Raw genomic sequence first — 11,364 nt, 5'->3', positions numbered from 1 at the left:
ATGTTGTTGCGACCGAGGACGTCCGCACTTAAAGGGGGAGGAGTTAAGTACTTCTATCACAACTCATACCATAACATAGAAGCCATAGACCCAAGTCCGTCAACACATGCCCATTAACCGCATGCCCATTGGCCGACCCTATTTCATGATCACATGCAATACCCATTGGTCAACCCCACTCAATCGTCACATGCCCATTTGTCGCATGATCGCCAATCTCAAGTAACAGTCCGATCGCTAGGATAAACAATAAGCCTGCACCCCATTTTCCCAGGCCCTAGAAGAATGGTGTCGGGTTCGGTGCATACGCAGAATCACGCCACAAATTTCGGCAATAAACAAAGAATGGTCCTGAACACTTGTGAAAACAAAGAATGGTCCCACGCACTTAAAGTGGACTATTGGACTCAGCCAACGCCGCCGCCTGCGACGACGTCGATTGCCCAAGCCTTCATCCAACATAATCGAACCATAGCAAATCAGTCTTGAGCCTAAGTACAAACCAACCGGTAACTTCGCTTAAACTCCGCCGAATTCGCTCACCAAAGTCAGCATCTTTCAGTTGTAATTAAAACATACTGTATTGTAATAAAAGTGACTTTATAAATAAAAATTCATTTTTTTAACCCGTGAGTGAAGGAAGTGTTTAATTTATATAAATATATATATATATATGAGTCCACATAAGGGTGAAAATTTTATATGTATGCATATTCATTTATATATATATCGGAGTCCACTCAGAATGAAACATTTTTTTATATATATATATATATATATATTTGTGGTTAGGGTATTTAAAGGTCGCATATACGTTGTCGATGTGCCACGCGCTTTATTTTCTTTGCAAGCGACAGTTACATGCGAGAAAGAGACAGGGACACACGAGCAGCCAGTAAGAATGATTCGGGGCGTGTGTGTGAGCTACGAGTATTCTCTTGCCATTTATATCTCACACTTACACACAGCTTTGATTCAACCGGTTTTTTTTTGTCATTCCTTCATTCACACTGATTTGCAAGTACAGTCGCGCGTTGGGTTTCGTTGCAATGAGAGCAACAAATTTAAAAAAAAATTTTATATATACATATATAACACGCACCATGCTAGGTGAGAAAATCGGCAGAGTCTCTGGCAGGGTTTCGACAGAATCATCAGCAGAGTCATCAACAGAGTTTTCGACAGGATTAATAGTATCCTCAACAGCATAGTTCGGAGAGCACTAACCTAAAAATCCACCGCTCTCACTCAAAGCAGCAGAGTGAAAGAGAAGGAAGAGTAAAGCACAAGGGGCCATTTAAGTCCAAGCATATGCACTGGAAAAGGCAGTCAGTGTTTGGAACTCAACAAGAAAACATCGAGGGAAAAAATTGCTTCAATCCGAAAGGATAACAACTGGACAAGGATCATCAACAGGGCTACTCATCAATACAAGGATTAACAACGGAAGGATCAACAAGGACATAGGACAAGGACATTCATCGCCAAGGTGAACTAAGCTCAAGGATACCTCAGCACCAACGGAGATTAATGCAAATGACATCAGGAAATTCGGCAGCAAGGACCACTATTTTTTCAAGGATATTCTAAACATTAATCGGAGTAAACGCGTATTTTCTTTGGACAACATCGAGGGAGAATCAATCACGTCCTCAATAACTATGTTCTACATTCAAGGATTTACCTATTTCAAATAAACAAACTGGATCTAATTCTATCAACAGGCAAGATCTTTCTTATATATTCAAACCATTGCAAAGATTTTGTTCAAAATATTTAAACCGAAAACCACCTCGAAAGTTTCGCTGGCGGCGATAATTCTAATTTACGCGTCACCGTTACTTACTCTTCATTGAACAAAGATATATACATTTTTATATTTTCTGACCCCTTCCCTGCAGAATTTATTAAAAGAGCTCTCGATGATATTTTGAGAGATCTCATTGGAAAGATTTGTTACGTCTACATCGACGACATAATAATATTCAGTAAATCGGAGGAAGAGCATTTCCGACATCTAGCTTTGGTATTTTCTACCTTGTCCAAGGCAAATATGAAGGTCCAAGTAGATAAATGCAAATTCCTAAGACATAGCGTTGACTTCCTAGGCGTAGTAATTTCAAGGGAAGGAGTTAAAACCAATCCAGAGAAAATCCAAGCCATTAAAAAGTTCCCCATACCAAAAAACCTAAAACAACTAAGCTCCTTCCTGGGACTAGCTAGTTATTACAGAAGATTTATCAAAGATTTTGCTAAATTAGCTAGACCCTTGACTGCGTTATTGCGAGGAGAACATGGCAGAGCCAAGAAAAATGTCTCAAGCAAGATCGAAATCCGATTCGGTGAAGCCGAAATCGATGCCTTTGAGAAAGTAAAAAATGCATTAGTGTCACAAGACGTTATGCTAGCATACCCTGACTTTAAACAAGAGTTCCATCTAACCACCGATGCCTCAAACATCGCACTAGGCGCTTCTCTAGAACAGAATGGGAGACCCATTACATTTCCTTCCAGTGCGTTATCCATAGCTGAAGAAAACTATGCCACAAATGAAAGAGAAATGCTAGCAATAGTATGGGCATTGGATAAGCTAAGAATGTATGTATACGGCAAATCCAAGGTGATCATTTACACCGACCACCAGACTCTCACTTATGCTCTCAGCCCAAAAAATAACAACATAAAGCATGAAGAAATGGAAAAGTTACCTGGAGGAATATAACTACGAGTTAAAATATAAACCGGCTAGCTCAAATGTCGTAGCAGACGCACTCTCTAGGAACCCTACTAACATAAATGCTAGTAGTACGTCAGCTACAGTCCACAGTGATGAAAGCTCGGGGCATGAACTCATTCCAGCAATGGAAGTCCCCATCAATGTCTTTAAAAACCAATTGTTTATCCTCACTGGTGATAACGAATCCACCACCTTCGAAATACCATTTCCCACATACCACAGACACACAATAGTGAGAAGTAATTATTCCGAAGACGATCTTGTAACTATTCTAAAAGAAAAAATGGATCCGAGAATAGTAAATGGTATTTTCACTTCCGAAAGTATCATGGGTAAAATTCAACAAATTTTTCCGGAGCATTTTAGGAATTACAAGGCAAGATTCACACAAATCCAAACTGTAGATGTCCATGATCAGACCCAAGAACAAGAAATCATAATTAAAGAACACCTTAGAGCACATAGAAATTCCATCGAAAATAAAAAGCAAATTTTATCTGAGTATTTTTTCCCAGGTATGAAGAAAAAAGTAGAAGCAATAGTAAACTCTTGCCAAACATGCAAACACTCGAAGTATCAAAGACACTCTCCGAATCAAGAAATACAACCAACCCCTATTCCGGCATATCCAGGCGAAATAATCCATATAGATTTATATTCCACCCAAAATAAGATAATTTTAACAGCCATAGACAAATTTTCTAAGTACGCGCAAGTTAAACTCTTAAACTCAAAAGCAGCAGAATATCTTAAAGTACCCTTACTTGAGTTATTGATAGCCTTCGGTATGACGAAAACCGTGGTAATGGATAACGGAAAAGCTTTAAATTCTGCATCAATAAAATTTCTTTTAAATAATCAGTTAGGTTTACAAGTCCACACTACCCCACCTTATACTTCATCTAGCAACGGCCAAATAGAAAGATTTCATTCCACATGTACGGAAATAATGAGATGCTTGAAGTTAGAGCACCCCGAAATGGAATTTGAGGATTTAATATTCAAGGCTGCAGATGAATACAATAAAACAATCCACAGTACAACCAATAAAAAGTAAATAGAAGCATTTTTCGCAACAAGTTTAATCCATACACCAGAAAAATTAGCACTCGAAAGGGAAATGATTTCAGAAAACATCTTAAAGAAACAAAACAAAGACCTAGGGTACCATAACAAAACAAAAAAAACCCATAAAAATGTACGATCCAGGTGAAATCATCTACGTTAGGATTAATAAACGATTGGGTTCGAAACTAACGTCTATATAAAAAAAAAATAGTAGCCGAAGATCTTAATACCAAAGTTAAAACCAGGTCAGGCAGGATAGTTCATAAAAACCACTTGAAATATTGATAAACATCCTTTTCCGACAGATTGCTTATGTTACCACTTTGCTGGGGTCACACAACCATATTAGACTACAATAAGTCAAGAGTGGTCATGTTGGAAACTGGGTTAGCCGCGCGACAGAATGGAACCTTTAAAATCGTCCATGTCATCGAACTAGAAAAATATCAAATGTCCATATCCGTTTTAAAAGAAGTCGTCAAAAATTCTACAAACCTAAGTCCGTATCAGCCTTTTTTGGCCTATGGGATAACGCGGATACAGAATGAACTGAGGAGGCTTCAGCCGATGCAGTTTAGAAACAAAAGATCGCTTGATATACTTGGCACGGCGTGGAAATGGTTAGCGGGCACACCTGATCATGAAGATCATATGATTGTGGTAAATAAGATCAATGAACAATTGGTAAACAATAATCGGCAGGTCATAATTAATAATCTAATAGAGAATAAGATAAACGATTTAATTAAAATAACTAATACCATATTAATTAAAGGTAAACCCGAATCTAACAATAAGTCAAAAGAAATTGAAATAACCAAATTTAAATTGAGTCTCCTAAGAGAAGAAATAACAAATATTATCTATGCAATCGATTGGGCCAAGTCCAATACAGTAAATTCACTAATATTATCCTCTACCGAAATATATTTCATGGAAACAATTAAAGAAGAAAGTTTTACATTTATAAACATTGAAGAATTAATAGAGTTTGCTGAGGTCAGTGTAGCCTCAGATGGTAAATCACTCCTTTATATTGTTAGCCTTCCCAGAGTAATCAATGAAATTTGTAAACAAATCCTAGTAATCCAATTAAATATCAAAAATTTATAGAAGAAATAGACTATGAAAACATCATGAAATGTAACAAGAAATACTTCGGGTTAACCAATAAGAGTAATTGTAAAATTTATAATGGTAAGACAATTTGTAAACTGGAACATCTGACTAATTTAGAAAACAGTAAATGTATAGGAGCCTACTTGCAAAGAAGGAATCCTCCCAAATGTAAGGTCATCAACAACCAGCACGTAAAATCCCATTCGGAAATAATACCCGGTACCTTGCTGCTGAACCAATTCCAAGGGGACATCAGCATCAATGGAGAAAACATCACCCTAGAAGGCACCTTCATAATCCAAGCGGAAAACGCGACAGTCATTATAGAAGACTCCTGGTATATTGTGAAGACACGCTTTGAAGCCGAGGTTCAACCGCCGATGTTACAATTACTATCAAATAAGCAGCAGAGAGGTGAAAAGCTATCGCTGGAAATGATCAAGGAGTTACACATCAATAATACTAATAATCTGGAGCGTATCCAAAGAAACAACTTGATTATGTCTTCATCAAACTGGATTATTCGAACCCTTCTAGCAGCTGCCATGATAACATATTGCATCATCAAAAAATACTGCAGCCACGGAACAGGCAACCATGGTCCACCAATGGAAGTCTCAATCGGGCCTTCCAATATGTTGTTGCGACCGAGGACGTCCGCACTTAAAGCGGGAGGAGTTAAGTACTTCTATCACAACTCATACCATAACATAGAAGCCATAGACCCAACACATGCCGCCGCCTGCGACGACGTCGATTGCCCAAGCCTTCATCCAACATAATCGAACCATAGCAAATCAGTCTTGAGCCTAAGTACAAACCAACCGGTAACTTCGCTTAAACTCCGCTGAATTCGCTCACCAAAGTCAGCATCTTTCAGTTGTAATTAAAACATACTGTATTGTAATAAAAGTGACTTTATAAATAAAAATTCATTTTTTTAACCCGTGAGTGAAGGAAGTGTTTAATTTATATAAATATATATATATATATGAGTCCACATAAGGGTGAAAATTTTATATGTATGCATATTCATTTATATATATATCGGAGTCCACTCAGAATTAAACATTCTTTTATATATATATATATGTATATTTGTGGTTAGGGTATTTAAAGGTCGCATATACGTTGTCGATGTGCCACGCGCTTTAGTTTTCTTTGCAAGCGACAGTTACATGCGAGAAAGAGACAGGGACACACGAGCAGCCAGTAAGAATGAGAATAGACAATTCACCGTTTGATTCGGGGCGTGTGTGTGAGCTACGAGTATTCTCTTGCCATTTATATCTCACACTTACACACAGCTTTGATTCAACCGGTTTTTTTTTTGTCATTCCTTCACTCACACTGATTTGCAAGTACAGTCGCGCGTTGGGTTTCGTTGCAATGAGAGCAACAAATTTAAAAAAAAATTTTATATATACATATATAACACGCACACAGTCATGCCATGCTAGGTGAGGAAATCGGCAGAGTCTCTGGCAGGGTTTCGACAGAATCATCAGCAGAGTCATCAACAGAGTTTTCGACAGGATTAATAGTATCCTCAACAGCATAGTGCGGAGAGAATTATTAATGAAGTCAGCTACTGAGTTACCGACAGAGCTAGCAACAGGGTCATCAACGGAGCCATCGACAGAGTCGCATATAGAAATTAGTTTTATTAAAATAAAAATTTTTACAAGAGAGAAGAAAAAGAGCTAAAGTTACCAGAAGCAGATAGAGCGAGTCAAGGTCATTAGTGAGACTGTAACCTACCGCACTTCGAGTTGAACGGGACCTGGGTATGGGTAACCTAAAAATCCACCGCTCTCACTCAAAGCAGCAGAGTGAAAGAGAAGGAAGAGTAAAGCACAAGGGGCCATTTAAGTCCAAGCATATGCACTGGAAAAGGCAGTCAGTGTTTGGAACTCAACAAGAAAACATCGAGGGAAAAAATTGCTTCAATCCGAAAGGATAACAACTGGACAAGGATCATCAACAGGGCTACTCATCAATACAAGGATTAACAACAGAAGGATCAACAAGGACATAGGACAAGGACATTCATCGCCAAGGTGAACTAAGCTCAAGGATACCTCAGCACCAACGGAGATTAATGCAAATGACATCAGGAAATTCGGCAGCAAGGACCACTATTTTTTCAAGGATATTCTAAACATTAATCGGAGTAAACGCCTATTTTCTTTGGACAACATCGAGGGAGAATCAATCACGTCCTCAATAACTATGTTCTACATTCAAGGATTTACCTATTTCAAATAAACAAACTGGATCTAATTCTATCAACAGGCAAGATCTTTCTTATATATTCGAACCATTGCAAAGATTTTATTCAAAATATTTAAACCGAAAACCACCTCGAAAGTTTCGCTGGCGGCGATAATTCTAATTTACGCGTCACCGTTACTTACTCTTCATTGAACAAAGATATATACATTTTTATATTTTCTGACCCCTTCCCTGCAGAATTTATTAAAAATTAAAGAAAATATATATATGCACATCCATATCATAGTCTAAAGGTTTACCGAAGCCATCTTTACACAGTATCGCGTAGCCTACTGGGCGAACTCCGACAACTTTTGGCTGCTTATCGCTTATACTACGACCCCGAGTCCTTACTAATATTCTAGCAATGGGCGTTCATTGGATAAACCATCGTCGCAAAGCCGAGTTGGAAGTCCTGACGAATTCGGATTAGACACCGGTGGAATAGTCGAAGACCTAAGAAATCGTTTCCGCGAGTTCGTCTCAAGGGAGGATCATCATCCTGAGGTATTGAGTCGACTTGCCGAAATCAAAGCCCAATTTAGTGCCGGGGACAAGAAATTAGATGTAAAACCACAGTCTAGAGCACCGTCGCCTACTCCCGAAGAAATTGTTTCTCAACTACCGGTGCCACAAGACACTAACTATCGTTCTGAATCGCATTCTGGTTCTCGTTCCGGTTCTCCGACACCTTTCGGTATGCCTGGCTCATAGATCAACATCGAACCCAGTGAGCGGAATCGAGTCCATGAACTACTGGGAGCTATGCCTCGATCGCGGAACGTATAACTAAATGGGGAATTGCCTTTAGCGGATCTACCGATCCTATCTATTTCATCTAGCAAATCTCTATTTGCTCTAAATCTCTAAATCTCTGGTCTCTACCAGAGCCGCGACGTACCGTTTGAGTATGGAGACTCTGCCTCCGATGATAGCCATATTATTGACCGGACGGGCCGAAAGTTGGTGGCAAACCAGCGGTTATCGGGAGATAACATGGGTCGTCTTCAAGTCCGAATTTTTAGAGTTCTTTCTACCCCCACGCTTTTTTGAAACTAGAGGATAGCATACGCGCTCGAAAGCAACGCCATCAGGAACCATACAACGAGTATCTAGAAGACCGTAATGAAGAGAGCTAATTACTCGACGTTACAGGAACTCGACAGGATCTACGAAAATCTATTACCAGACTACAAGCTGTATACCCGACGAAATAATTTCCAAACGTTACCCGGCTTAACTAAATTGGTGGTAAATTATGAGACAATCCGATTGGAGCAAGGCAGCGATGACTCAGCGCATTCTTGGAAAAGGAGCAACGCCGTTCAAAATAAGCCCTTGGATCATATAGCTTCCAGCCTAAACGGGACTGCGATATGTCAACTCTCTGAAGTACTCGTGGATACCAGCACAGCTTGCCGCAAATGTGCGGGAGCTGGTCACTTCGCACGAGAATGTACGAAGCCCCGTGTGTTGTTCTGTTGGCAATGCGGACAAAGGGGGTACGTACCATCGAATGCTGCCGTCGTTCGGGAAACGAGCCAAACCTCTGTGTCAATCTGGGCCAGGCGGAGGGACTAGACCAGGACTTCAGCCAAGTAACCCCCTCCTCCTAAAGAAAGACCGCATCCAACCCCATGTCCTCGTCAATAGTAAACCAATGGTAGCTACCTTGGATTCTGGAGCGAACAAGAGTTTCATAAACGAGGAAGTGGCTCTTCAGCACTTCGCTCCGTTCCCGACCTTGCCGATAATACTCGTACAGCGATCAAAAGTTCTCTCAGGGCAAGCATCAGTCTCGGGGCACAGACCGTACATATGACATTGTTAGCGATGCCATCGATGATGGACCCTCTTATTCTGGGAGTGGATTTCCTTCGGAACATAGGAACTTCTATACGTTGTGGAGGTTATCTGTTACAGTTGCCCCCTTTCGATTAGCCCCACAGTCCCATCAATTCTACAATTCAGCCATCGCTAGTGGCGGATGACCACACGCAGCCTGATGCTCATTTAAATCAACCGGATCCTGCAGAAACGACCGCTACGCCCAAGGATACCTCTGACTCTCAGCATAGCAACAAACCAGTATGTCAGGCAGGCTTGGCAGTCTTGCCGCCTCCAACACCCGACGCTGTCCTTAAAAACCCATTACGCCAGCCCAGCAGCAAAAGGAACCGGTAACCGAGATGGACGCCCGATTAGCCTCAGTAGAAGCTGAGATCCGTGACGAGGACTTGAAGCCAGAACAATCATCTAGTAAGGAACAGGAGACATTAGAGCCGGAACTTCAAGCTATTCTTGACGCGGAAATCACTAAGTTCGTTTCATTGTTTTGAAGACCGATCGAAACATGAAGCAGAGGTACTATCCCCGTAATCCGTCCCAACAACAAATTATCAACGAAACAGTAGACGCACTGCTGAAGGAAGACCGTATTGAACCATCTAAAAGCCCTCACGTGTCACCAATCGTGTTGGTAAGTAAGAAAACTTTTGATACTCGCATGTGTATAGACTTTCGGCAACTGAACGCTCAGTCAGTGCGTGACGCATACCCCTTGCCTCATATACACCATATCCTGGGGAAATTGAGGAACGCGAAATACATCTCTACTCTAGATTTAAAGAGTGGGTATTGGCAAATACCCTTAGAGGTCAAAAGTAGAGAGTGTATAGCTTTCACAGTGCCCCGACGCGGATTATTACAGTGGAAAGTCATGCACTTCGGCTTACACTCTATAGCGCGATTGGACCCGAAATGGAACCACATGCCTTCGATTATCCAGACGATATCATCGTAATCGGAAAGGCGCTCGAGGAACACCTCTCACACCTGCTTGAAGTCTTTCGGCGTCAAGCCAATTTAAGAATCAACCGAGACAAATGTCGTTTCTCGACGGTGCTGAAAGAGTCATTGCTTACGCTAGTCGACGTCTCTTGAAGGTGGAGGAAAACTACTCGACTACTGAGAAAGAATGCCTAGCAATAGTCTGGGCCATCAGGAAATATCGTTGCTATTTGAAAGGCTATTGCTTTGAGGTGATCACGGACCATTTGGCTCAAGTGTGGCCAGATGGGAGTTGGAGTTGGAATAATACGAGTTCGAGATACATTATAGACGAGGTAAGCTGAACGTGATTGCCGATGCCTTATCGCGACAACCTTTGGACAACTAGTAGAACCGGAGTGCAAATGGTGGCTAAAGATGCGGCAGCACGTCACGGAACACCCTGCGGATTTTTCAGATTATATATTCGAGAACGGCCAGATTTATCGCAGACGAGACCCCCACCCAGATGACCACGATTCTACACCTTGGCAACTATGCGTTCCCCTAGAGTGTCGAGACCAAGTACTACAGGAATGTCACAATGTAGTGACGGCTGGCCACTTGGGGATCAGGAAAACCACTTTGCGAGTGACCCAAAGATACTTTTGGCCTGGCCTCTTTCGAGATGTCGCGCGTTACGTTAGATGCTGCCTCACCTGCTTGCAATTTAGACCGGCGCAAATGAAACCAGCGGGCAAAATGCTCACCCGTCAAGTCGCGGAGTCTTTCGATACCGTGTGTACTGACTTTATCGGGCCTTTGCCACGTTTTAAGCAAGGTAATACGATGTTACTAGTTTTCTTGTAACGAACCCCCTAGCCCCGACGAGCGCGTCCGTCGAATGGAAGATATTTTTAAGCTCGTACATGAGAATCAACTGAACGCTACCCAGAATCAAAAGAAATACTACGACCTGAGACGACGCGACTGGCGTCCAAACATCGGGAGCATGGTCATGCTCAAGCATCATGTGCTGCTTGCCAACGAAGGGTTCAATGCCAAACTGGCGCCTAAGGGCCCGTATAAAATAATCAAGTTTCTTTCCAGCAACATCGTTAGACTTCTTGTAGCCCAGGGGCGTGAGCGACGTACCGCCGGTCTGGCTGACTTAAAGGCCTTTAATAGTGACGACAACGAACCACCAGAACTCGGTCTTTCTGAAGACATCGGCCTCGAGACACCTCATACCCACGGCCCGCACGAGGCCACTGATTAACGATCTTTCAAGGGGGACCACTTGTTGGTGGGTGCGCCTGCCCAACGTCCCCCTTCCTTCTAACGAGGTGCTCTTCGCACCGATGCTAGGCAAAAATTATCTTAAACATTGTATCTTA

Source organism: Drosophila willistoni, unplaced genomic scaffold (genome assembly GCF_018902025.1).
Source record: "Drosophila willistoni isolate 14030-0811.24 unplaced genomic scaffold, UCI_dwil_1.1 Seg784, whole genome shotgun sequence".
Classification (NCBI taxonomy): Eukaryota; Metazoa; Arthropoda; class Insecta; order Diptera; family Drosophilidae; genus Drosophila; species Drosophila willistoni.
The sequence above is the reverse complement of the archived record's forward strand: the minus strand, read 5'-3'. Positions refer to the sequence as shown.